The sequence below is a fragment of the Odocoileus virginianus genome, chromosome 23 (genome assembly GCF_023699985.2).
Source record: "Odocoileus virginianus isolate 20LAN1187 ecotype Illinois chromosome 23, Ovbor_1.2, whole genome shotgun sequence".
In the NCBI taxonomy this organism is placed as follows: Eukaryota; Metazoa; Chordata; class Mammalia; order Artiodactyla; family Cervidae; genus Odocoileus; species Odocoileus virginianus.
This window is the reverse complement of record NC_069696.1, coordinates 43,191,929-43,219,820: the sequence shown is the minus strand read 5'-3', so window position 1 is coordinate 43,219,820 and position 27,892 is coordinate 43,191,929. Positions and strand designations below refer to the sequence as shown.

Here is a 27,892-nt window from a genome sequence, read left to right as displayed (position 1 = left end):
TAGACATCAGAAGGGAGTAGAAAGAGTACCCTCTTGCTAGTCTTAGCACTGGAATTATATACTCTCAAATTAGTTATTATAGTGAATCAAAAGAATGGAGGTTGTAAAGACCTCACCAGACCTACTCCCATAATTTACAATTTGACATAACAGAATTAGCCAGAAGGTTTTTTTTTTTTTTTTTAAGAGACTGTCCTCAAGCAGGATCCATTATTGTTATATAATCCTTAGGAATGTAGAGGGAAAAAAAAGTTTGTCCTTTCTTCCTCCTTGAGAATTCCAGACCCCTCTCTCCATGGGGACCCCTAGACTTCTTATCAACCTGACTAGAAATTGACTCTCTCAGGGATAGGCTACCCACTCCAGTATTCTTGGGCTTGCCTGGTGGCTCAGCTGGTAAAGAATCTGCCTGCAGTGTGGGAGACCTGGATTTGATCCCTGGGTTGGGAAGATCCCCTGGAGAAGGGAAAGACTACCCACTCCAGTATTCTGGCCTGGAGAATTCCATGGATCGTATAGTCCATGGGGTCATGAAGAGTCAGACACAGCTGATCAACTCACTCACTTGCCCACATCCACAGCTAGGCAGTGCAGAAGATAGAGTTCAGTCCCGAGCTGGCCTGCCTGCTGCTTGCACCCTTAGCTGGACGCTGCAGGGAGAGACAAGGCCAGCCTCAACCATGGTGGGTCAGTGGTTCTCAAACTGGTAAGATTCTTAAGTGCTTAAGAATCACCTGTAGTGTTTACTTAAAATGGAGAATTCTGATTTCATGTCAGAAGTTTGCTTCAGTAGGCCTCGGATAGGGGCCCTAGAGCCATCTTTTTAGTATCCTTTGTACAGGCTTTTTTTTTCTTCTTGCTCTTGAAGATGACCAGTCATCTTCCTACCTTTGCATTTCCGAGATCCAGTATGGGGTACAGAGCTGGTGTTCAGTAAGCATTATCTCAACAAATAGATGACTGACTGAATGAATGAGTGAATGTTTTCATTTTGGATCCCTTTTTTTTCCCGCAAGTAAGACAAATTTTGAGAATAATTCAGGTCGTATTGGAATTTAATAGGGTGTTAATTCTAATCACTTTCCTCCTCTCTGGACTGTAACCTAATTGTGTTTGAAAAGTAGAGAAGACTGTAGATTTCATTCCCTTTTCCACCCACTGGACCAAACATTTTTGTTGTTGCTATTGAATTGTGTCATGCTAATGGTGAAGGGTTGATTTTGATGGCTTATTTGATATTATTTATTTGGCCAAATATCCTAACATCTGCTAGCTTTTCTTCTCAAGGCTCCAAAATTTTAGGAAATGGAGTAACAGATAAATAGGTCCCATTTTTTTCCTTCCTTTCTTTTCCTCCCAGCCAGTCATGGTTCCAGGATAGGTGATAAGGGACTCGTGAAGCGCTTAAAGCATGTAAACCCTGGGAGACAGCCATGCTTCCTGGGGGCCCAGGAGGACTCTTAGGTAAAGAGCGTGGAGGAAGGGTGGAGTCACTGGGCCTGCTCACCATCCTGGATCTTCTCTCCTTGACTTGGTGTACGTAATCCCCAGGGCAGCCACATTGTTATTAAAAATCTGCAAGGATGGGGGTGCATTTGGTCAGGAGGAGTTGGAGAAAATGAAATGGCATGGCTTGTCTTCTTAGGTTTCTCAAAAGCAAAGGAGACACTTGGGAAGACCAAACAGCAGGCAGGGTGGAGGGACTAGGATGCCCCACGCTGCCCATCAGGGAAGTCACGTACTAGAGGAGTCAACTCAGGAAGAGTGTGGCCAGGAGGACAAGCTCTCATTCATTCATTCCATAATTGTTTATTCCACTCCACTGTGTTATGTTCATTGCTGTAGCCTCAGCGTCTAGAAAAGAATACAACCATGAACATAACAAAGTCCCTGCCCTCTTGGAGCTTATATTCTAGTCGAGGAGAAAGAATATATATAAGTGCATTTTTTTAAAATTAAGCAAATAAATAAACTGCAGACTCTGTTGGATGGTGATGAGTTCTATGTAGAAAAAGCAAGAAGTGGGGAAGCAGAGAGTTTCTGGGGCAGAGCAAGTAGACATTTTACTAGGGCAATCCAAAAAAGTTCTCCTTGAGAAGGTGTCATTTGAGCAAAGACCTTGTAGGAGATTAGGTTCCTGGGAAGCCAACTCTGACACTCATAGAGAATGATCACAAATTTAGTGATTTTTAAATAACATAAATGTATTATTTTACAGTTCTGGACATCAGAAGTTCTAAATTCAAGGTATTGGTAGAGCTGTGTGACTAGATGCCTTAGGGAGAATCTACTTCCTTTTCCAGTTTGTAGAAACCACCTGCATTCCTTGGCTTATGGCCTCTTCCTTCATCTTTAAGACCAGTAGCATAGCATTTTCAAATCTCTCTCTCTGACTTCTGCTTCTGTCACTCCATCTCCTCTGTCTCTGACTCTCCTGCCTCCCTCTTATAAGGAACCTGTAGTCACATTGGACCCACCCAGAGAATCCAGGATAATCTCCCCTTCTCGAGGTCCTTCCTGTAATCACATCTACAAAGTCCCTTTTGCCACATAGGAGAACATATTCACAGGTTCTGGCCCCATCTCCGGAGGTGATAATTCTGCCTACCACAGATGGAAGAGCATTTCAGGCAGGAGAAACTGCTTAAACAAAAACATAATAAACATAGTGCCATGTGTGAATGCACAGGAAGAAAAATGAGAGTTTTTGGTTCTGGGTTCTAACATAGGAGGGGCTAGGGGTTAGTCTGAGTAGAATGGGAGGCCAGGGGATGTGTTCTGAAGCTGCCATATTGTGTGATGAGCACACCATCTTTACTCAAATGACGTGTTTGTTTGTGGTGGCTTGTGGAGGGAGGAGTGGTTTAGAGACTGGGAAAGGCCTAACACCATGCTGACTGGGAGGGGCAACGGGTACCCCTATGGTCGGTTTTATAAATTATAGAGTCTATAAATCCACAGTGTGCTACAGCATGGACACTGTAAATGAGACACCCCAGAATCCAGGGTCACTTCCTCCTCTGTCCCCCACCATCTGGGCGGGGAGGTGAATCCCAGGTGACCACAAGAAGGGCCGAGCAGCTCCTGGGTCCCTTCTCAGGTCGGCAGAGGTATGGCTCGGGCTCCTGCTGCCTCAGTGTCTGTCCCGAGTGACCACCAATGCCGACAAAGTTCCTAACCCCAGAGAAAAGAATTGCCTCTGTCACATGGAGTGTCCAGTAGACATGGGATCATAGGAAGAGGCTGGATCCAAATTCTGAAGATGTGTGCAGATCTCAGCTGTCTTGCTGGCAGACGATGCTGACCTGGGCATTACTTAACCTCTCAGAGTCTCAATTTCCTCATCTGGAAAGTATGGATAATAACTTCTACTCCACGGGGCTGTTGAGAAGATTTGATGACATCATGCTTGGAAAGTGCCTTCCAAATAAAGAGCTTTATAATTTTTTAAGTGTTGAGTTTTGGGAAGCAGATTCTAGCTTGGAAGGTGGTCATCCTCTTAGGATTCCATAGCCCCTCTCAGTTAACCAGAAAATACTGTTTTCCAGAGCAGACTGTGGCAGAACATTATGTGGGAACAGAATGTATGGTCCCAGGCATCTGTGCCCTGGCTGAGAAGAGGAGGTGGAGACCTTTAAGACTGACTTTTTCTCCCTCTCTCTGCACCCTGCCTGATTCTTCATGTTGGTGGTTACCTAAGAATCCAGGTCCCCCACACCTGCACCCCAAGTTGGTGGCTGGAGGGGGGTGGTCAGTGTAGCAAGACAGTGAAATATACTCTCTCCTGCACACGGGAATGCTTCCAACAGCTTGGCCATATTTGAAATTCAAATAGATGCAGCACTTCCTGCACTGTATTAACTTCCATGATTACTAGGGAGAAAGGCTCCTGACAGAACTCGCAGGTTCAACCATGTAACAGTTTTGTCTATGGAGCCCGTCCTGGGTCTGCTGAGAGTGGGGGAGGGACTCAGGAGCGCCAGGCACAGCCTCTCCGTTAAGGCCTCCTGCAAACTAAAAGCACAATTTTGCACTTGCTTATTCAAGCCCAGGGAGAATTTGAGTCTCAACCTCTGACCCACAGCCAGGTTGGCCAGGGCAGGTCCCATGGGCCCCGTGCTCAGCACAGGTTTGGGGTATTGTCCCCTCCTCCCAAATATATACCAAGGAATTGATGTGCCAAGCATGGGCTAAGTGCTTCTCCATAACTATCTCCAGCGCACTTCAGAGCAACCCTGTGAAAGCAGGTTCTATAATTCCCATTTTAGAGACTGGAAGAATAAGGCCCAGATGGAAATGGAATCAGACTCACCTGAGTTAGAAATCCATCTCCCAAACCAGATCCCATCTCTCAAGATAAGCGTGTGATTTGCACCATATACTGATCCTCTCAGTTTTGCTTTATTCACCTGCAAAAATGGGGATTGTTTACTGACTTGAGGGGTTTCTGTGAGAAATAAATGAATGAACGTGTGTAAATTACAGGTAGGAACTCCACGAGTGGCACCTATGCAATGGATTTACCTGAGTCTGGTGGTTCTATGGGGCCCTTGTCTTTGACCTGGGTTCATTCCCTGGGTTGGGAAGATCCCTTGGAGAAGGGAAAGTCTATGCACTCCAATATTCTGGCCTGGAGAATTCCATAGACTGCATAGTCCATGGGGTGGCAAAGAGTCAGACCTGACTGAGAATTTCACTTTCACTTTTCCATGCTCTGCTCCAAGGGGGCGCCATTCAGAATCTGGACTCCAACACCCACTCCTGTCTCTGTAAAAAAGCTCCCAGAAAGGGAGTTTCCAAAGAAATTAGAAGAGACCAGAGCAAAATAATTTAAACTTAAAATGAAACTCCAAACTGAGCCCAAAGCAAGGCCTTCTTAGCATACTCCATCAGCTACATCTAAGCGGAGCACTAGGGCTGGGGCAGAGCCTACAGTTTGCTTGCTGTGGGGCCTTAGGATCTCATAGGATAGTAGTGCAGTGGGATTCTTGAATGAATAAATGAATGAACTCAAGCAGTGTCTGGAGAAGCATGAGGCAGCCCAGTACGGAGAAGTAAGAGGCATGGAGAAGGACGCTTTGGCCAGGGGACCCTGGGCCAACCTTGTGTTGCCACCTGCCAGTTGTGTGACCTCAGGTGATGCAGTCATGTGTCTGGGCCCTTAGGTTTCCTGCTTGTAAAATCGTAGGTGGGGGCAGTCTAGACTCCAGCACTTTGGCACCCAGTGTCTGGGTCCAGGAGGCCCCGACAGCACCATAGGAAGAACCTCTGCAGTGGGATTTGTCTGCATCCTGTGATGGGTCTGTTCCAGAGCACAGGTAGGCCGCATCACTCTGATGAGGCAGACTGTTTATCGTATACTTTTTATTTTGTGTTGGGGTAGGGGTATAGATGATTAAATCTTCCCTGGTGGCTCAGATAGTAAAGAATCTGCCTGTGATGTAGGAGACCCGAGTTCGATCCCTGGTCAGGAAGATCCCCTGGAGAAGAGAATGGCTACCCACTCCAGTATTCTTGCCTGGAGAATCCCGTGGACAGAGGAACCATGGGGTTGCAGAGAGCCAGAAACACTGGTGAGCGGCTAACACTACACCCAGTTAACAATGTTGTGATAGTTTCAGGTGAACAGAGAAAGGACTCATCCGTACATATGAAAAGGAAGGAAGTGAAGTCGCTCAGTCGTGTCCGACTCTTTGTGACCCCAGGGACTGTAGCCTACCAGGCTCCTCCGTCCATGGAATTTTCCAGGCACGAGTACTGGAGTGGGTTGCCATTTCCTTCTCCAGAGGATCTTCCCGACCCAGTGAATGAACCCAGATCTCCTGCATTGCAGGCAGATGCTTTACTATCTGAGCTATCAGGGAAGCCATGTATCCAAACTCCCCTCCCATCCAGGCTGCCACATAACATAGAGCAGAGTTCCCTGTGCTATATAGTAGGTCCTTGTTGGTTATTCATTTTAAATACAGCAGTGTGTACGTGTCCACCCCAAGCTCCCTAACTGTCCCCTCCCCTCATCCTTCCCCCTGGCAACCATAAGTTCGTTCTCTAAGGCTATTTCTGTTTTATAAGTTCATTTGTATCATTTCTTTTTAGATTCCACATATGATATTTGTCCTTCTCTGTCCAACTTATTTCACTCAGTATGACAGCCTCTAGGTTCATTCATGTTCTGCAAATTGCATTATTTCATTCTTTTTAATGGCTGAGTAATGTTCCATCATTTATATGTACCACATTCATTTCTCTGTTAATGGACATTTAGGTTGCTTGATGAAGCAGCGCTCTTAAATTTAAACTGCCTACATCGGCATTTTATCTCCAGAGGGCATGTGAGACCATTAGCATAGATGGACATCCCAAAACATAGACATGTAAGGCTGCAGAGAACTTTTCCCCTCCTTATTTCACTGCCATTTCATTTTCTTCCCTGCCCACAAGGTGCCAAGCTTCTGGAGGAAGGAGCCCCACCTTCCACTCTTTTGGGATCCCTCCAAGCAGGGCACTGTGTTGACCATGGGGCGTGATAACATCCACAGGCCTGCTGAGTCTGTGTACCTACGCCACATCACCTCACTTGTCAGGCCTCTGCTTTTGCATCTGAAGATAAGGGTAGTAAGGCCTCTTCATTGCTAAAGGAAAGATGTGAGGGTTCACTGAACTGATGAGTTTAGCCCAGTGCCTGGTGTGCAGTAAGCGCTCAACAAATGTCAGAGCTCTTCTTCCTTGATAGTAGATCTCCGCTGTACAAATGATTAATGTGTGGTTGCTAGAACTTTAGTCCTGAACTGTCCATGGGGACAGGGAGGAAATGATTTGAGTGATTGGGGCTGGCTCACTTGTCTCTGGTCTATATTATTCTTACTGAGTCTCTCTCTCTCTCCCTGCCTTGCCTTCCCTCCTTCCCCCTCCCCTTTCTTTCTTTCCATTTTCTTCTCTTCCCATAATAGAGTGGAAGAAAACTCTAATTCCCACTCTGGATTAAGAAATGTTTTTTTTTAATGGAGTATTTTTTAAATGTGGAATTTTTTCATGGTGTTTCAGGTCAAGGAACTTAACGTTGGAAATGGTGCCCTTTTTCAGAGCAGATGGACCCCATATAGGAGCTCCTGAGATGTTATGTAACAGCACATTTGGCTTTGACAGGTTTGAAAGGAGTGACATTAGAGAGAGAAAAATATGGCACTGTAGAGGATGGGTTTTCTTCCTCTTGCTCACAACATAACTTGAGATGAGATTGGTGTGCTCTGATAGCTCTTTTTGCTCTTTTCCTTGCAGTATGCAAGATGGAAACCTCCTTTCTTTTTCAGCTGGGTGCTGAGACTCTGAAGGTGAACTTGTTTAGAGCATGTTGAAGGCAGGGTTGTCTGTGACTCTCTCCACCTTCTGTGGTCCTGAACACTCCTAAGAGTTGTATGAAATGGATACATGTGCTCCCTGGAGCTTATAAATAACTGTCTTCACATGCCCCTTCTAATTCATCCTCCACACACCTGCCACAACACACTATTAAACACAGAACATGTCTTGCTTTAAATTCTCTGTAGGTTTCCCACTGCTCTCAGAGTCCGGGCCCCTTGGGATGGGACCCCTGCCTGCCTCCCTGACCCCCTCCCTGCCTTCCCGGCCCCCTCCCTCCCTGCCCCCCCCGGCCCCCTCCCTCCCTCCCTGCCTCCCCGGCCCACTCCCTACCTCCCTGGCCCCCTCCCTCCCTCCCCCCCCCGACCCCCTCCATCCCTCCCTGCCTCCCTGACCCCCTCCCTCCCTCCCTGCCCCCCGCACCCCTTCCCTCCCTCCCTGCCCCCACCCTGGCCCCCTCCCTGCCTCCCTGACCCCCTCCCTGCCTCCCCGGCCCCCTCCCTTACTGCTTCCCCTCTACCCACCCAGGGCTGCTTCCAAACAGTCGGACGCATGTGCCTCTTCCTGCATCTCTGCTTTTCCACCTATTCATTCATTCAACAAACAAGTAGTGAGCACAAACTATGTGCCAGGCACTGTATTTGCTTCCAAGGTTGAGAATGACACAGACAGGTCAAAAGGCCTCTGCCTTCATAGAGCCTACAGTCCTAGGGGCAGACCGTGAAAGGGAGATTCTTAAAAATTTAGAAAGATGCATCAATCAAGTAACCACCAATTGTAATGAGTGATGGATTAAAAAAGATAAGATGTGATATGGGATACTGGGGCTGGGCTGAAACACATTTATACATGATGGTCAGGAAAGGCTGTTACATTTCTGCTCAGAAAGTACTGCCTCATATGGAGCAGCAAGGGGAATGTGATCTAGGTCTAGGGAGCAGCATGTGCAAAGACCCACAGATGAGAATGAGTTTGCTGTACTCAGAGACCTAAAAGCAGAGCAAGTTGTCTGGATAGTTGTGAGCAAGAGGAATTTGAAAACCAGATCCTGGGGCTTGAAGGTAAGGTTATGAGCTGAGCTTTTCTGCTGGGAGCAGGAGTAAGTGATTAGAGGGCTTTAAACAAGGGAGCAATGTCTTATTTATATTTTAATTCATGCTAAAAGAGAATTAAAAGACGCTTGCTCCTTGGAAGAAAAGTTATGATCAACCTAGACAGCATATTAAAAAGCAGAGACATTACATTGCCAGCAAAGTCCGTCTAGTCAACGCTATGGTTTTTCCAGTGGTCATGTATAGATGTGAGAGTTGGACCATAAAGAAAGCTGAGCACCGAAGAATTGATGCTTTTGAACTGTGGTGTTTGGGAAGACTCTTGAGAGTCCCTTGGACAACAAGGAGATCCAACCAGTCCATCCTAAAGGAAATCAGTTCTGAATATTCTTTGGAAGGACTGATGCTGAGGCTGAAACTCCAATACTCTGGCCACCTGATGTGAAGAGCTGACTCCTTGGAAAAGACAGTGATGATGGGAAAGATTGACGGCAGGAGGAGAAGGGGACAATAGAGGATTAAATGGTTGGATGGCATCACCAACTCAATGGACGTGAGTTTGAGTAAGCTCTGGGAGCTGGTGATGGACAGGGAAGCCTGGCGTGCTGCAGTCCATGGGGTCTCAGAATAGGACACGACTGAGCAACTGAACTGAACTGAAGAGAGAATGAATGGGTTAGGGCAGGAATAGAAGTGGGAACCCCCAGACAGGAGGATGTGGCCTGGAGGAGGGGTACCAGTAGAAATAAAGAGAAATGGAGATGGAAGCTAAATTTGGAGGGTAAAACAGATAGGACTTTGCAACTGTTCTGAACATAGTAGGAGAGGGTGGAATCCAGGTGACACTTTGGTTTCTGATTGGAGGGATTGGGAACATGGTGGAACTACTTACTGAGTGGGAGAGGTTCAGGGCAAGAAGAAGGGAACAGGTTTGAGGGAAATTAAGTGTGCACCTGGAGTGTGCAAAGTTCTCGTAACACAGACTCCTTTGTGTTATTCACTGCACATGGCCCAGCTCTTAGCCCTGTGTCCAGGACACGCCATGTGCGCTAACTCAGCCGTGCCCACTCTATGTGGCCCATGGGCTGCAGCCCTTCATGTTCCTCCATCCAGGGATTTCCCAGGCAAGGATACTGGAATGGGTTGCCATTTTCTCCTCCAAGGGATCTTCCCAACCGAGGGGTTGAACCCATGTCTCTTGCATCTCCTGCACTGGCAGGTAGATTCTTTACCACTAGTTCCACCTGCGAAGTCCAGCTCTTAGCCCTATGCCCAGTGCTCCTAAATGCTTGTTGAATGAATACATACACAAGTCTACCTAACTAGTGGGACTACAGCTGGTCCTTGCAGCTATAGATCTGCCCAGGGATACCCAGAGAGGCCACACTTGAATAGGCCCAACGAGGCCAGGCTACAAGGCTCACAGGGCCTACTGCCAGGTGAGAATGTAGGCCCCTTGTCCAAAATTAAGAAGTTCAATCTAGTGATGGGATAGCATTAAACCAAGCCCGAGGTGCTGTGCAGAGGTCACACGCCCACGCAGCTGACCTTGCTCCTAAGTAGCCAGCCAAATTCTTGAGCACAAACATGGGTTCATCCAAGGATTTTGAGATAAAGCCTGATGCAGAACTTTCCTAGAGGCAGCAGCAGGAGCCCAGATGTTCAAGGAGTCCAGTGGGGACAGACTGTGTGCAGCCTGCAAATCCTGGGGGGCAGTTCAGACGTGAGTGTCTCCTTGAAGACGTGTCCTCCCTGCCTCATGGGGCAGCCCTGGTGCAGCCGGCAGTAGCCACATTGGAGGTGGGAAGGCAGAGCCTCGTGAGGGTGTGGCTGGTGTCTTTCCTGGGGCAGATGGAGGAGTTGGCTCCTGCTCTCTGAACTCCAGGCCCCAAAGGCATGAAGACCCCAGAGCCCCCATGCTGGGTGGGGAGGGGAAATATTTTCACTTCTTTCCTTTACTCTCTCTTTTTCCTGTAATATTTGTATCTGTTCAGTCAGGTTGCTTTGAATTATAATTATTTGTTATAAATAGTAATAACAAATTATCAATAGTAATATGAATAGTAATAACAAATGGCTGCTAGTTGCTATTATAAATAGTAATAACAAATGGCTTGATATGTGTCACCTTATCTGCAGGTCATGCAGCTAGTAAGGGACCAAAAAATAAAAAATAAATAGTGGGGAATCTAAACCCCTGTCTCTCTGTTTCCAAAGTTTAGGCATGATTCTACATTGCTGGGAGATGATCCATGCCACCTCTTAACTCTGTGATTTTAGGCAAGTCTCCTCATTTCTGAAAACTCTTACCACCTAAGTTGTTGAGATGGTTACGTGACTCCATCTAAAGTGCTGAGTTCTCATGTTGACTCAGAGAATGTTACTTGGTACTTGTTTTTCCTCCCTATTCCTTCACTGTTGAGGGATGGGATGCTCAGATTCCCTGCTGATTGAAGGATGGCCTTAGGTGGGAGAGAGATGCTTTTATGTCTCCGTGCCTCCTTTCATGCTGATCTTCCTGCCTGGAATGACCCTTCTCCTTCTTGAGAGGGATCCTTTAAGAGCCAGTTGTGATGGGGTTCTTTTTATTTGGTGGTGTTTCCCCAACTAGACAGCAAACCACTGAAGGTGTGAGCAACGTCTCATTCACCACTGTTTCCTCTTCCAGTCCTGTGGCCATTGCTGAGTTTTACAAATTTGCTGGCATATTGAGAGCAGCACTTTAAGAGTTCTCTGTACTCCATACTGTACCCGTTAGATTCTGCTGCATAACAAATCACCCCCATACTATAAATGACTTCAACAATAAGCATCTCTTAATGCTCACACGTCTGGAGAGAGAGCAGGACAGTTCTTCTGGTCTCATGCATCCTCAGAGTCAGCTATCATTTGGTGCATCAGCTCTGCTTTCTGGGCTGGGCTGTCTCACAGGTTTGGGAGTTGGCTGGCTGCAGGCAGGTCTAGGATGGCCTCAGATGGCACATCTGATGGCCCAGAGCCGCATCTGGACCCTCCTCACAGACACTCCTCCTGCAGTAGGCTAGCCTAGGTTCATTCACATGGCTATACTGGGGCTCCAGGAGAGGGAGTGGAATTGAACAGGATTTCTTTAGATCTAGGCTCAGAATTGGGACACTGTCACATCTACTGTATTCTATGATGACATCACAAGGTCCAGCTCAGAATCAGTAGGGAAGGGTACTCCCAGAGAGTATGGATCAGAAATGTGAAAAATTAGAGATACAATGCACAATAAATATTTATTGAGTAAACAGATATGCACATCCTTATGGGGACCATTCTAAGCCTTTTCCATTGTTAAAAGCTGAATGTTTGTGTCCCCCGTAAAATTTATGTGGTAAAGCCTAAACTCACAATGTGATGATGATGTTTGGAAGTGGGAGGTGCTTGGGTCATGGGGATGGAGCCCTTGTGAATGGGATTAGTACTCTTATAAAAGTCTTCCCTGGTGGTTCAGATGGTAATGAATGCAGGAGACCTAGGTTTAAACCCTGGGTGGGGAAGGTTCCCTGGAGAAGGGAATGACTACCCACTCCAGTATTCTTGCCTGGAGAATTCCATGGACAGAGGAGCCTGGCTGGCTGCAGTCCATGGGGTCGCAAAGAGTCAGACGTGACTAACACTTTCACTTTTCAGAAGAGACCCAGGAAAGCTCCCCTGCACCTTCTGCCATGTGAGGTTATGGCAGAAAGATGGCCATTCATGAACCGGGAAGCCAGTTCCTGCCAGACACTGGATCTGCCAGTACCTCAAGCTAACAGCCTCCAGAATTGTGAGATTTAATTTTCTGTTTATATGCCACCTATTCTATGGTATTTTGTCTTAGCACCCCAAATGGATTAAGACATCCATATCAACACATCTGATCCTGACAACAACACCCTGAAGTAGTTATTAAGTTGTATCCCCTTTAGAGATGAAGAACAGAAACAGAGAGGTTGTTTAAGTGGCCCAATATCACACAGCCAGGAGGTGATAGAACCTGGATTTGAACATGGACAGTCATTTGGCTGCAGAGACCATGTAAGTGGCCAGAAAGGTAGTCTTATCACCTCTCTCTCTCTCCATAATCCTGGAAAGACCTTAATATTGTTCACAATCCCTTCTATTAGCCTGGAATAGCTGTTTGACAAGTTTGTTGTTGATGGCTATGGTTGCTTTTAATCTGAGGGTGTGGGACTTTGAGATATGGCACTCAAGGCTCATCTAAATACAAACTGCTTCAAAAGCTGTCCCAAATTTTACTGCCTGGAAGCAGAGCCGGCTTGCCGAGAGATAGACTCCGAAGTTTTATTAACTGTCACCATGGCAATTTCAAAGACATTGGTTATGCCGAAAGATTTCCTGACACTTCTTATTCATAATGGCACTGGCAGGCCCCAGGCAGGCTGATCTATGGCTTTTAATCAACTAATGGATGGGGTCTCCAGGTACAGATTCCCAGCGTTCAATCTTGTTAGAGCAGAAAGAATTCTGCGACCACAGAGCCGTCCCAGCTCCCAACCAATAACCAGAGTCCTTTGGGGCAGATGGTGGTAACATGGCCATCTTCAGCCCAATGCAAAGCAGCGGTGTCACCCGAAACCCTGGAAGCATGGCCTCAGATGCCCGTTGCGTGCCACGCCCCACACCCTGTCCCTCCTTCTGTCCCTCCTGCTTGGCCCAGTGGACCGAGAGAACCAGTGGCTCAAGTGTCCACCCCCATGAGAGGCAGTCAGAACGTGACAGTTACAGTGAAGCCTTTGGCAACAGGGAGCAATGATGTTCGGTTCCTGCTATGTCCATTAGTGGCTATGTGACCTTGGGCAGCTTGCTTGACCTTGCCAAGCTTCAGGTTTTTCCTCTGCAAAATGAGACTTAAAATGCTGTGAAGATTGAAATGGGTGATATATTTGACTTTGCAAAAGTTGGGTGTAAGAACTTGATAATCTTTCTCTGCTGCCGTCTTCATGTTCTTCCACCTCCTCACTGAGACGGAGGCCGTCAGCTCCTCCCAGGCGGGAGGAGAAGGGAAGTAGTAGGTACTGGGTCCCTGCTGTGTGCCAGGCACTATTTCATGCAGGCTCTTTTATTTCACTGTCACAATTCCCTGTGGGACAAAGGGATTTTATTGTGACTTGACAGGTAAAGAGAATGGGGTCAGAGAAATTAACTGACTTGTCAGGTCATTGAGCAAGCAGGAGCAGAGCCTCCTCTGAAGCCCAGTTCGTGCTGAGACCAAGGTCCACACCCTTTGGGCAGTTGGCACTAGGACTCAACCCAGATCAGCAACCTCACTGATACTTGTTTAATGAGACAGGGCAGAATCTGGTGGGATGGGCCTCCTCCTGAAAGCCTCCAAAGATAGAAACTCAGCATGGTCAGGCTGATGGAGACCACCAAGGACCCAAGAGTGTCCTAGCTGAAGCGGGCTCTACTTCCTCACATGGTCAAGGGACTTGTTCCAGAGACATGCAGCCAGCTGGGGGCAGGGCCAGGACTTAAACCCAGATGTCTCAGGGACTTCTGTGGCCAGAAGGGCCCGTTAGGGTGAGGGCAAGCTGACAGACAGCTCACTCCATCTGGACGCACCCTCCCCAGCTCCTCTCACCACCGAGTTATCAGCTGCCTTGCACGAATGAGGCTGCAGAACAGGGAACCATCGTGTGTCAGGAGCCCTGGGATGAGGCCCTTCTCTTTGTTCTTCTGCCACCTTCTTCTTGCCCACTCTGCACCAGGCCCTGGGATAGATGCTGGCAGCTTGGTGGATGCCTTGAAGTGCTAAGTGCACTGAGGATGCTGTTGGTCTCTGCTCTCTCATCCTCTCCTGCAGAACTTTGCAGCGTTCTGCCCCAAATGATAAGAAAAATCCAGTGGTAATAAAAACAGCTGATGTATATATGTGGGGAGTAGCACTGTGCCAGGTACTTTAGATTAATCTCATTGATTCTCCTCATAACCCTGTGATAACAGTGCTATTATCCACTTTTTACAGATAGGGAAACTGAGGCCCAGAGACATTTAGGTGATTTGCCCAAGCTCCCATGCCAGGCCGTGAGGAGTTAGATTTGGTTCTAGAGAATCTGAAGCCAGAACCCCACATTGTTGCACTGAATCCTGTTGTAAATATTTTCATCCCTGTATTGATTTATTTAACAAATGTTAACTGAGTGCCAGGTAATATGACAGACACTAGAGATTCAGTAGTGAATAAAATGGACAAAAATCCCTGCTCTCATGGACCTGACAATCTGGAGGGATAGACTATAAACAAAATTTAAAACTAAGATACATAAGATGTTAGAGAAAAATACAAGAAGGGAGCTAGGGACTGCTCAGGTGCAATTTTTAGAAGGCTGATCAGAGCTGGCCCCCATGATGAGGTGATTTTGAGCAGAGCCTTGAAGCAGGTGAAGAAGCACCTGTATACCTGTCTAGGGGAAGAATATTCCAGGCAGAGGGAATAGCAAGTGCAGCCGCCATGAGGCAGGTGGGGGCAGGGAGGCCAGTTATCATGCTCTAGGTTATTAGGCATTCATTAAACCACAGGATAGTGCCTGCTCTTTCTTCAGAGGGAAACCCAGGCTTGCGGGCTGACATTCCTGGCCCTCTGTGGTCCCGCCTGTGTGATGCGGTGTTGAAGGGATGAAGCTGACCCACCAGAGCATCCCCTGCAACCTGGCTGGGTGAGCACAGTGCCCCTACCCTCCAGGCACACATCAGCCCCTGACTGTCCTGTCTTCCGAGATTAAAGCTGCACTGGTGGGGGGAAGGGCATAAAAAGGAATTAGCATAGTGAACCTGCAGCAGGATTTGGGAAGAGCTAGTCTGAGGGATTGATGGGAAAGGGGACCCAGCAATGTCTGGCTTCTCTTGAGTTTTTAGTGGAAGATGAGCTGGCCCCCTCTACCCTGCCAGAGCCCCGCTGCTGTGTCTGGAAAATGGCAGTTTCCCCCCAGACCCTCAACAGGTTTCCAAGTCAACTGTTTTCTGGTACGAACTCACCAGCCCTGTTCTTTCCTTGGTAAGAAAATGAGGAGAGAGAAGGAGCTTTGGACTGGGGAGAGAAGGCCTGGGTTCTAGGCTCAGCTCTTTACCTCGCAGCTTTGTGACCTCAGGCAAGTGACCTAACTTCTCTGAGTTGTTTCTTCATTGGCCAATGAGGAAGTCCACGGTCCTTCCATGGTCATTATGAGGTTATACTGACATACTGATGGGGGAAAAGAGTTTGAAAACTCCATGGGCTCCCTCAGAGGGGCCACTGCATTGCTTCTATTGCTCACTTGGCATCCCTTTGCCATCTTACTTTAGGGCTATGCAAGGCACTCGGAGAGAGGGTCCTAGTGTGGGCAAGGTACTAAACAGTTTGTTTAAACTCTTGCCCCCTCTCCTGGGTTGAGTAATATCCCTGAAAATTCATGTCTACCTGGAACCTCAGAAAGTGAAAGTGTTAGTTGCTTAGTCATGTCTGACTCTTTTTGACCCCGTGGACCCCATGGACCCCCTGTCAGGCTCCTCTGTCCATGGAATTCTCCAGGCAAGAATACTAGAGTGGGTTGCCATTCCCCCTCCAGGGGATCTTCCTGACCCAGGGATCATACCCAGGTTTCCTGCATTGCAGGCAGATTCTTTACCATCTGAGCCCCCAGGGAGCCTCAGAATGTGACCTTATTTGGAAACAGGGTCATTACAGATGTTACGAGTTAAGATGAGGCCATCCTGGACTAGGATGGGCTTCTAATCTGATGTGACTGGTGTCCTGATAAGAAGAATAGGCACACAGAGGACAGACACATGGCAGAAGGCCACATGAAGGCAGAGGCAAAGATGGGAAGGATGCAGTTCTCTGCAGAGGGATGAGTGCCAGGGCTGCCAGGACCCCCAGAAGCTGGGAGGGGGTCTGAGCAGATTATCCTTCCCAGTCTCAGGAAGGAGCCAACCCTGTTGACACCTTGATCTCAGACTTCTGGCCTCCAGGCCAGGAGGAAAGAGATTTCTGTTATTTAAGCCTCCCAGTTGGTGGCAATTTGTGAGGACAGTCCTGGGAAACAGATAGGCCAGCTCTCCTTGGTTTTCAGATCCTTGATTCTACGGCTTCTGAATAATCAACTTCCTACTTGGGTCTTCTCTGGCAGATCTGCACAGAAAAAGAAAGACATTTTGTGGGTGGGGACGAGGGGGAGGGAAAGGGCATGGATTAGCCTAGAGTAAGAAACCCAAACATCAGAGATTCACAGCAAAGCTTCCAGAGAAGGAAAACAAACCAGGCCTGGAGCTGGGAACCTCGAGTGTGGCTCTCCAGGCATAATCAAGTGTTCCCCCTGGCAATATTCCAAAGTCAGCTAGACTTGAAGTATGCTAATGAATAAATAAGGAGAGCCAACCCGAGCCAAGGTTTCTCTGGAGAGTTCCATTGATTTTGCATCGCGGGTGGGGACAGAGAAGAGGGTGTCCTGGGAGAAGACTGTGGGGAAAAAAGTCTGAGTCCTTCCTGGTTGATTGTTTCTCTTTGGGGCTCCTGGGGATTTCCTGAGATTGAAATCAGCCTCAGTTTAGAAATCCCTTTAGTAGAGGACAGAGCAGGGCTTAAAAGCCCTGGGGATCTTTTTTGCACTGACTTTTTATTTGCAGAAAATTTATTATTAAAAAAGGTCTTATTTTCATTGATGCCTTTAAAAAGAGGTGAGATTTTAATATTTGTCTAATATTCAATGAATAAAACTATCTTGAGTGCATCTTTCAGCCCTCCTGTGATCTCTCTTGTGTTTGGAACAGTTTTTTGTTTTTGTTTTTGTTTTTTCTTGAGAGTTGAGAAATCCTCTAAGCAAATGTTTGGGGAAAAGCCAAAGCTTTCCTGGGAATCAATGGGTGGGTCTTAAAAGTCAGTCAACAAGTAGATTTGTGGACCCTTCTGAGGGTCTGGCACTCTGCTGGAACTTCATGGCAAGATAGAATGATGAGAATGGTGATAATGATGGTGATGAGGTTGATGATGTGATAGTGATGATGGTGATAAGGGTGATGGGCATGATAATGATGGTGGTGATAACAGTGATGGTAACAATGGTGATTGGGGTGGTGGGGATGGGATGGTGATGATTGTGGTGTTAGTGATGCTCAAGATCACTGTCATGATGATACTGGTGATCATCACCTCTAATGACTGGCCATGTCCTGGCCACCTGCTAAGCACTTTTCACACATGAGATCATTTCATCATTACAAGGTGACCTGGTTATCTGGGGAGGAGCACCCCAGGTAGAGGGAACCACAGATGCTGAGATCCTGGGGTCTGGGTGGTCTTATTTATTTGAGAAACAGCATGTCTAGAGCAGTGATTCTCAACTCAAGTCCTTTTTACCTGCTCAAGGGATGTTTGACAATGTCTGGAAACATTTTTCGATGACACAACTTGTGGGGCAGGTATTGGCGATACTTCTGGTGTCTAGAAGCCAAGGATGCTATTAAACTTCCTACAGTGCACAGGCCAGCCACACCCTGCTCCATCAAGCCATCAGCCACTGTCCCTGCCTCTCTTGATACACCCTGAGAGGACTCAGGAGGGATGTTTATGTCTTTCATGTTCTTGTATGAAACAAATTTTCTCTGCATTTCTGCCTCTCAGGGCTGTTTATCATTCATTCATTCACTCATTCATTTCACAATCACTTGTTTAAACTCTACTACGTGCCCCCAATATTTGCTAGAGATGGAGGATACTGAGCTGAACAAAGCAAATCAGTGTGGGGAAGATAGACAAGTAAACAACTATAATAAGCTGAACCATATTTATAATTTTAGCTTCTGCCTTTAGCATCCTCTGGGCAGATGCTGCTTGCTTTGAGGAAAAGCCTTGATGAGAGGCTTGTGATAGAAGTTGGAGCTTAAGGCCCAGGGGATGGGGTGGGAGGGAATTAGGAGGGCCCAGCAAAGAAAAAGCTGGTCGGTTTCCTCTCTAAGGAGGAAACAGGAGTTGGACCTGCCCCTAAGAGGGGGCAGCAGAGGCAAGAAGGGAGCAGAGTAAAGGAGGAGGGGAGGGGAGGGGAAGGCAAGGGCCAGTGAGATGAGGAGGCTTGAGACATGGAGAGCTGGGGGCGGGGTGGAGGGCCAGGAAACTTTGGGGGCGTTTAAGAAGAGGACCCCACATTCAGTTGGGTTGTAAATGACCCCTTTTCTCCAACAGCTCAGTTCAGTCGCTCATTCATGCCCAACTCTTTGCGACCCCATAGACTGTAGCACACCAGGCTTCCCTGTCCATCACCAACTCCTGGAGCTTGCTCAAACTCATGTCCATCGGGTCAGTGATGTCATCCAACCATCTTATCTTCTGTCATCCCCTTCTCCTCCTGCCTTCAATCTTTCCCAGTATCAGGGTCTTTTCCAAGGAGTCAGTTCTTCGCATCAGGTAGCCAAAGTATTGGAGTTTCAGCTTCAGCATCAGTCTTTCCAATGGACATTCAGGACTGATTTCCTTTAGGATGAACTGGTTGGATCTCCTTGCAGTCCAAGGGACTCTCAAGAGTCTTCTCCAACACCACAGTTCAAAAGCATCAATGCTTCAGTGCTCAGCTTTCTTTATAGTCCAGCTCTCACATCCATACATGACTACACCACAGCACAAATGTCCAGCAAAGACTTCTCACACAAGATTTGTGGAGTGGATTCAGGTGGGCATCACAGAAGGGTCTGGTTATTCTGGGAATGAGACTTAGTGGGAGAGGAGCTGGAGACTGCAGTGACCACACATAAGACCCACTCCTGGGAATCTTTGGACAACTTCAGGAAGTGTCTTTTGACTTCTGAGGGATGTGGAATTGGACCTTGGTTCCTGGCTAGTTCAGATTCCAAAGAGCAGATGGGGTCCCCTGGGATCTGGTTAATGCTCAGCAGAAAGTGCTCCTGGTGAGTTAACAGAGAACCATGAAGCCTCTGGGCAGGGCCAAGAAGGACACAGCAGTTCATTCTGGGCCAAGTGGGATCTGCATGTGTCTCACTGAGGAAGGGACATTTGAGTGGGTTTTGAAGGATGAATAGGAGTTGGCCAAACAGTGAGAACTCTTGATGAAAGTGAAAAGAGAGTGGAAAAGCTGGCTTAAAACTCAACATTCAGAAAACTAAGATCATGGCACCCAGTCCCATCACTTCATGGCAAATAGATGGGGAAACACTGGAAACAGTGAGAGACTTTATTTTGGGGGGCTCCAAAATCACTTCAGATGGTAGCTGCAGCCATGAGATTAAAAGACAGTTGCTCTAGGGAAGAAAAGCTGTGACCAACCTAGATAGCATATAAAAAGCAGAGACATTACTTTGCCAACAAAGGTCCATACAGTCAAAGCTATGGTTGTTTCAGTAGTCATGTATGGATGTGAGAGTTGGACTGTAAAGAAAGTTGAGCACTGAAGAATTGATGCTTCTGAACTGTGGTGTTGGAGAAGACTTCTGAGAGTTCCTTGGACTGCAAGGAGATCCAACCAGTCCATCCTAAAGGAGATCAGTCCTGAATTTTCATTGGAAGGACTGATGCTGAAGTTGAAACTCCAGTACTTTGGCCACCTGATGTGAAGAACTGACTCCTTGGAAAAGACCCTGATGCTGGGAAAGATTGAAGGCAGGAGGAGAAGGAGATGACAGAGGATGAGATGGTTGGATGGCATCACCGACTTGATGGACATGAGTTTGAGCAAGCTCCTGGAGTTGGTGACGGACAGGGAAGCCTGGCATGCTGCAGTTCATGGTGTCTCAAAGAGTCGGACACGACTGAGTGACTGAACTGAACTGAAATAAAACAGTGAGAGAAGCTTGGGGCATTCAAGGAAGTAGGAAGAATCCGCGAAAGCTAAAAGGAGTGAAAGATACTGGTGTGTTTCGAATCCTGTGTGACTTGCTCCTCAGGTGGGAATGGAAGCTGCTGGTCTGGGGAGGTATTGTGGGAGCAGGACCTGCAGGCCTTTGCATCCATGAAGATGACTCTTTTGCAGTGCTCACATACATGCACGGGAGGCTGTGCGGTGTGCAGGGCTGAGATCCTGGTTCTGCAGTCGGCTGGCCTGGGTGTGAAGCTTGCCTCTGCACTCATCAGCTTCTCTCCTCACGTTTCACCCTGCTCTGCAAACCGGGCTTCATACTCCATTATCTGTAATTGCAAAAGCCCCAGAGCTCTGGAAACCAGAGGATTTTTTTTTTTTTTTCATGAACTTGGCACAAATTCATCTGGCAGCTGAACCTGGCCCAGCGGGCGGGAGTCTGTCTGCAGTCTTCTTATTCTAAGTGGGGACAGTCCTAGGAGTGTCTGCAGGAGCGCTAAGGCGATGGATCCTCTGAGTGTTAGTAATCTACCCTCAATATCATCTTTCGAAAATTTAAAAAATTCGCAATTCTCAAACACCTCTGGGTTCCAGGACTGTGGAAAACGGATTGTGTATCTGTAGCGTCTTATCTCATGGGATTGCCAAGGGGGATAAAAATCAGTTTATTCAAGTGGAGCACTGAGAACGGTGCCAGACAGCACGTGGGTGACACTGGACGGGAGCTCCCCGTGTCATGAGTGGGATGAACTATCAAACTCTAACATCCCCCTGTCTGCAGAGTTGGGGTGCAGTGGACAGCCAGGTGGGGAAGAGAGCCAACTGCGCCGACATTTGGCCTGAGCTTCTCGGGGTCCGCGTGAAGGCAGGCCTTTGTATGGTGCTGTTTCGGAGACCAGCAGGCATGCCCACTCTGGCCAGTGCTCCCAGTGGGCATCCTGTGGCCGCAGCAAGCTCAGCCTGGCCTGGCATGTGGCAGACAGCCTGCAAGCTCCTGGCAGCCCCAGGCTGTCTTGTCATCCTCTTGTCCTCAGCACCAGCTGGGACATTCGATAATTGTTCACTGAATTGAATCCATCTATTGACTCTAGAAACAGCTAAGTCGAGTCTTGCTTGGGATGCTACGTTATTCTCCAGCCCAAGAGATACGCACACAGGCGCGCGCGCGCGCACACACACACACACACACACACACACACACGTCAAGATCAAACTTATATTTTGGCCCCCTCAAGGCTCCAGAGAAACCAGTTTCTTGAAACGACGCTCTTTTTCCTCCTGCTTTTCTTTATCGGAGACTTTGGAGAAAGGACCAGGAGAACATGCTTTGTTTTACATCAAAGGCCATTCCCTGCTTTGGTTTATGATTTCTGGAGCCGCCTTGCTGCCTGCTGCCCACCAGTACAAAGAGCAGAGGCATGGCTGGCTGCAGCGGCTCCAGGTGTGGTCACCGACCTTCCCTCCAGATGGGATCCGCCCGACCAGGCTGAAAGTGCCCGCCCTCACCCCTTGCCAAAGCGCAAGGAGGCGCCTGCAGAGACCCTTAACCCCCTTGTATTTGCCTTGACTTGAGAGATTCTTGGGCTCTGCTAAAACCTGTCCAGGCTTTTTACAACCGGGACATGCCAAATCTCTCCTCTACCCCTGCATTTCTACATAGGGGCCCTTCCCACAGGAGCTGAGGTCAGCTGAATTGCAAACAAAACCGCGCCCCTCAGAAAGGCTGAGCATCACAGAATTAACGTTGTGTTAATCAAGCAAAAAAGGGGGAAATCTGAAGAGCAAGTGCTCCCTGGCAGCAGTGAAGGTGGAGCTGGAGCCAGCCAGCGTGGGCTGTTTATTTTTCACTTCTGTGGTCCTGGCAGGGGAAAGGCACTCCCAACCCGATTCGCTGGGAGGGAGGGAAGCTGGCCAGACAGTGACCTCGTGAGTGGTTCGAGTTTAAGGGGCTTCAGGCTTCTGGTAGGCCCCTGCCCAGGGCCATAGGAATTACAGACGGCCAGGAAAGCTAATGTGAGCAAGTACTGTGAGGGCTTGCAGGGTGGGGCAGGGGGCCTTAAAGGGTGACCTTGAAAATAAACAGCGCTTCTTCAAAGACACTCTGTGGATGGGGCCCGGTGGGAAGGGATGATGTATACAGATGAGCTATTCAGGGTGGTTTGTGAGCTGAGCGATCCTTCATACCCAATGAAGGGAAGGACATGGTTGTTTCCTAATATATGATGAGTATTTGTTGAGTACCTACTATGTACTAGGCATTCTTTTAGGTGGGTAGAGAGATGAACAAAGGGCCCTGCTTTCTGGGGCTTACATTTTGGTGGGAGGAAGATAAGTAACCAAGTAAATCCATAAACACTATGTGTGTGTGGAAAAAAGGTAGAACAGGGTGGGAGGTCAGAGGAGGGGTGGGTGTTCTTCCTGTTTCTGTCCTCTCTGACATTTAGCGTTAACTATTGCATCAAACAGGGCTTCCGCAGTAGTTCAGTGGTAAAGAATCTGCCTGCAATGCAGAAGCCGCAGAAGATGCAAGTTCAGTCTCTGGGTGGAGAAGATCCCCTGGAGGAGGGCATGGCAACCCACGCCAGTATTCTGGCCTGGAGAATCCCATGGACAGAGGAGCCTGGCAGGCTACAGTACATTGGATCTCAAAGAATCGGACACAAATGAAGGGACTTAGCATGCACGAACACATTGCATCAAAGTTTTCAAGGAGTCTTGAAATTGTGATATATAACATCTAACTCTCGCAGTCACTCTGTGATCTGAGTGGTGGTGTTCTGTGTCACCTTTGGGACCTTGGCCCCGAGGATGGCCCCACACCCCCCACCCTCACCCACTGCACAGCAGGTGTGAGAAGCACAGTCACAGGAACCAGTGTGGACACGGACCTTTGCAGACCTGGATGCGTCCAATTTATCACTCAGAGCTGAGTGGGCAGCCATCTGTGGGGTCACCCCTGGGCCTCATCACTTAGCGTGTCTGCTAATTAAAGGCGAGATTAACCAACCCTGGTCTTGTGGCACCACTCCGAGCGCCTGGCCCTGACTGGCTGGGCCCCAGCTGGGAGGGGCTGCTTGTGCTGCTTGGGATGGTGGCCAGAGAGGAGGAAACCCACCCAGAATGGAGACTCGGGGGAGAAAGCACCAAGCCATCTGGAAAGCTGCGTATAGTCTGATGCCTCACTGGCCACCTGGGTGAAATGAGATCTTGGTCTAAACCGGGAGTGACAGGGGTGGGAGGCTGGCATGTGGGCATCTTATTCCCATTCGGATCTCCAGCACCTTAGAACAGTTGTTGGGAATTGTTGCTGTCAGAGAGAACAGATGTGAAGTACCGAATGTGCCAGCCATCGAGGAGGCATTTAATAAATAATTAGCTGTTGAATGGCTTGATGTGTGGATGGAGGGGCTATAAGTACACAACTGTTCTCTGTAAGTGTTTTCAGCATAAATTATAACAGCAACCTATTATATGGTGCTTTCAATTAAGTCTTAATCTAAGCATTTATTTATTTGTTTACTTATCTACATACTTATTTACCCACTCTGTGTATTCTCACGAGAACTCTGTGGAAGAAGATATTATTACCCCATTTTATAGATGAGGAAACTAAAGCACAGAGAGAAGTTCAGTAACCATCGTAATATACAGCTGAGTGTTAGGGATAAGAGACAGATCACAAGATTTGGACATCTATAAGGATTCTCTGAGTGAATTTAATCTTCTTCTAGAATCTGCTCTTCATTTACCTGGAATCTTAGGGTTGGTAATAGAAATAGAGGCTCCCAATGCAATTTAAAGGGAGAAGGGGAAAAGAAAAAAGAATAGAGGAGAGGCAGTAGTTGTATTTTTATTTTCAAACATGCCTGAGAGATATCGAGCCCTTTCTGTGTGCTGAGTTCTACACCAAGCCCTTGAGTTGGTTCATCTTATTTAATCCTTAGAACAGCAAAACTTTGAGTTGTTCTGAGTTTTGTCCCCAGTGTGTGGTGTAGCTTTTACAAATAGGATGCATGGCAGATGGCCCTGGAGACCCTGGAAAGGAGATGCAGCAGCAGCTCCCCCTTCAATCTAGCAGGTCAGGCTACAAGACGGACCACTGGGGCCCCCTGGGCTCATCCTTCCTGACACCACAGCGGGTGAGTTCTCTGTGCCTCAGTATCTTCACCTCTTAAACGGAACCAAGAGTGCCTCTCTCTCAAAGATGTGAGGTTCGATGACGCAGTAGCACTAACTCCCCCTAGTACCTTGAGTTGTCAAGAGTTGGTTCCCTTGCCTTAGAGCTTTCTGTCCAATTGCAGCATTGACCCCAGCCATTGAGCTCCTGCACTTTTCCTCTTGGACCTGATAATCACCCTGTCCCCCTGCAATAGACATAGCAGACAGAATCTCCCCACTTTTCAAAGGCAGAAACTGAGACTCAGGGGGTGACTGGAACCCAAGGCTCCTCAATAGCTCTTGAACCAGGACTTCCCTGAGGGTCCTGCTCCCAATGCAGGGGACCTGGGTTTGATCCCTGGTCAGGGAACTAGATCCCACATGCCACAACTAAGAGTCTGAATGCCGCAACTAAAGATCTCACATGCAGCACCTAAGAACCAGTGCAGCCGAATAAATAAATAAATATTAAAGAAATACATCTCTTGAACCTAAAGACAGAATAGCTGGCCATTACCAGGTGGCACTAGTGGTAAAGAACTTGCCTGCCAATGCAGGAGACCAAGCTGCAGGTTCGATCCCTGGGTCTGGAAGATCCCCTGGAGGAGGGCATGACAACCCACTCCAGTATTCTTGCCTAGAGAGTCCCATGGATAGAAGAGCCTGGCGGGCTACAGTCCTTGGGGTCACAAAAGAGTCAGACACAACTGAGCATGCATGCACAAGGAGGGATATTGGCAGCAAAGAGAAAACGCCAAGGGGCCTTTGAACATATCTCATGTGAACAAGCCCCGAACACAGCCTCTCCATCCATCTCTATTATTTCATAGACACATCAAGGCAGTTACAGTGATGAAGGGCTCTGAGTGGCTATGGACAGGTAAACTGTGGCTATAGACAGGTGAACCTTAAAGGCCTCTTCAGTCTAGAAGGATAAAGACCAAAAGGGGCAATGATGGAAGCCTATTCAAGGTAGAAGAAAAAGCATGGTTGAAGTATACAAGATAGTAGTAAATCAATGACCAGCCAGCTTTAAGATTGTATAACACACAGACTCTGGAGCCAGACTCTTTCAGTTTGAAACCCCACCCTGCCATTTCCTAGCTGTGTGACCTCAGGCAGTGTAGTCAGCCTTCTGTTCTTCAGTTTACGAGTGTAAAATGGGCTGGGAGATAAAACCTGCCTGGAAAGGGCTTAGAACAGTGCCTGGCACAGCACAGGAAGGATTGTATGTGCCTGGGCTGTTACTGCCTCTGCCCCTCATGGGAACATCAGCAGTTCAGCACAAGTATATCTGATCCTGTACTTGGAACTGGGCCCTTATGGTGCAAAGATGAATGAATTTTGGAGGAACTCATAGGCTGGTGGGACAAAATATAATGACAAAATCAAGCATCGAGAATCCCATAAGGATTAGCAGACTTCAGAGACGGTCTCTGGGAGTGTTAGAGAAAGTCGGAGGTCTCTGTGGTGTGACGGTGGCCTTTTGACCTCTCTTAGCACCATCAGTGGAGACAGTCCCCTCTGGACCACAGAGGTTTCCCATCCTAATGCCTCTGTCCTATAGATGAAGGACGACACTCAGGAAATGCGAGGCCCAGGGACCAAGGTGAGGCCCCAGCAAGCTGAAAGCCAAGGAGGGACAGAGAAATGTCACATGGAACTTTTTTGGACCCTTTGTACCTTTTTTTTCATTCATGAATATCTCCAGGGTGAGATTTTTTTTACTTGAAGTGTAATAGACATTCAGAAAATACACACGTCAAAAGGGTCCAGCTCAGTGAATTTCCCCACCTGAGCAGACCTGTGTGACTGCTGACTCCTCCAGCATAGGTTGGTCTCATGGCTTTGTGAGCATCCCGTAAATGGAATCACACAGTATGTGCTCTTTGGTGTCTAGCTTCTTTTGTTCAATATGTTCATTTGATTCACCCATGTCGTTAGGTGTAGCTGTATTTGATTGCATGGGATGAAGAAACCACACTCTGATTTATCCATTCTACTGTTGTGGACATAAGGTGGTTTCAGATTGGGGCTCCCATGGACAATGCTTCTGTGAACATTCTAAAATGTGTTTCTCGAGGCGGTTTGCCTGTGTCCTGCTGGGTCTATTTCTGGGAGTGGGATAGCTGATTCCTCTGTACTTGACCTCCAGCATAGGGCTCGAAAGGAGCCCCTCAGCCTACATTTATTGGACACAGATTCTAAGCTCAACCCTGTGCAGGCTCCCAGCCAGCCATCCACCACAGCTGAAAGTTACCTTCCCTAATGAGGGTGTGACCCTGAGTCAAACCCCTGGAATGGAGCAGCATAAAAGATTTATAACAAGCTATCGACACATTTAAGGGAGCACTGCTCCAAACAGCAGACCCCTTACAAATGATTAAAAGCCATGGGAAACAGGGATGGTTGAGCAAAAGCATCAGAGCCTGTTTTCTGAATCAACTCAGCCCTGGAGCAAACAGGCTGGAACCTCCGACCTATAGCTGGACCAGTGAGGCTGAGAAGGGGTAGTGGTCAGCCACACAGCAGGGGTGGGGCATTCAAGAGAAATTCAGAAAGATTAAAGGTTAGGATGCCCTTGGCCCTGGAGGGACAGGTAAGGAGGAGATGGCCAAACATACAATGAATTAGAGACTAATACGATGAACTTCCACTTTTTACCACCATTTTACTAACCTTCCACTCAGTGCATGGTTCCCAGTCTCCCCTCCCCCAAATTCAGGTTAAAACAGACATCTGGTCCACCACCTCCCACTGAATCATATTCTCCCAGGCTGGGGCCAGAGGGGCAATATTTTTGTACAAGTCCCAGTAGTGATTCTGATAATAGATCTGAAAGCTACTGTTTTAAGGGACCAGTCTCTTTGGCCCACACTGGGCCCCATCGCAAAGGAGCTCAGCTTTCCTGACTCACTGTTCACAGCCTCAGCTCACTTCCTGACTTGCTCAGCTGCCCCCAACTCCAGGTTTACCCTTTGTTCTCAGGATGACTTTTTACCATGCACCCTATCTGACTGGAGCTTTAGCTCAACTTGGCAGTGTAAGTCCATCCCAGATTAGCTTCTTGAGGCTGCTTTTCTCCCCTACACTTGTGACAAAAGTTTATTTTTGTTTTATTGTTGAGTAGTATCTCATAGTCTGATTATACCACCATTTTTTACTGAGGTATAGTTGATGTATAATAGTATATGTTTCAGGTGTACAACACAGTGAGCCACAATTTGTAAAGGTTAGATTCCATTTACAGTTATAAAATATTGGCTATAGTCGCTGTGCTGTGCAATGTATCTTTGAAACTTACTTATTTTATCCATAGCAGTTTGTACCTCTTGATCTCCAGCTCCTATCTTGCCCCTCCCCCTTCCCACTCCCCACTAGTAAGCACTAGTTTGTTCTCTATATCTATGAGCCTGTTTCTTTTTTGTTATATTCACTGGTTTGTTGTATTTTTTAGATTCTACATATAAGTGATGTCAAATGGTATTTGTCCTTCTCTATATGACTTATTTCACT

At 47.6% G+C, this 27,892-nt stretch overlaps 1 protein-coding gene and 2 long non-coding RNA genes across 8 annotated transcripts in view; 1 reads left to right on the top strand and 2 right to left on the bottom strand.

The window, feature by feature from the left end:
* ABTB3 (ankyrin repeat and BTB domain containing 3) overlaps positions 1-27,892 on the top strand; it is a 473,097-nt gene that overhangs the window by 282,563 nt on the left and 162,642 nt on the right. The window lies entirely within an intron of this gene.
* Positions 753-11,532, bottom strand: LOC110131131 (uncharacterized). Of its 2 annotated transcripts, XR_011483106.1 has the most exons (4): positions 11,239-11,532; positions 4,313-4,409; positions 1,743-1,854; positions 753-1,575 (listed from the first exon to the last, which is right to left on the bottom strand). It is a non-coding gene; the product is annotated as an uncharacterized lncRNA (long non-coding RNA). The 2 variants fall into 2 exon arrangements; XR_002312093.2 differs by having other exon boundaries at positions 753-1,854.
* Positions 13,301-15,523, bottom strand: LOC110131130 (uncharacterized). The gene is made up of 3 exons (XR_002312090.2): positions 15,417-15,523; positions 14,023-14,258; positions 13,301-13,521 (listed from the first exon to the last, which is right to left on the bottom strand). It is a non-coding gene; the product is annotated as an uncharacterized lncRNA (long non-coding RNA).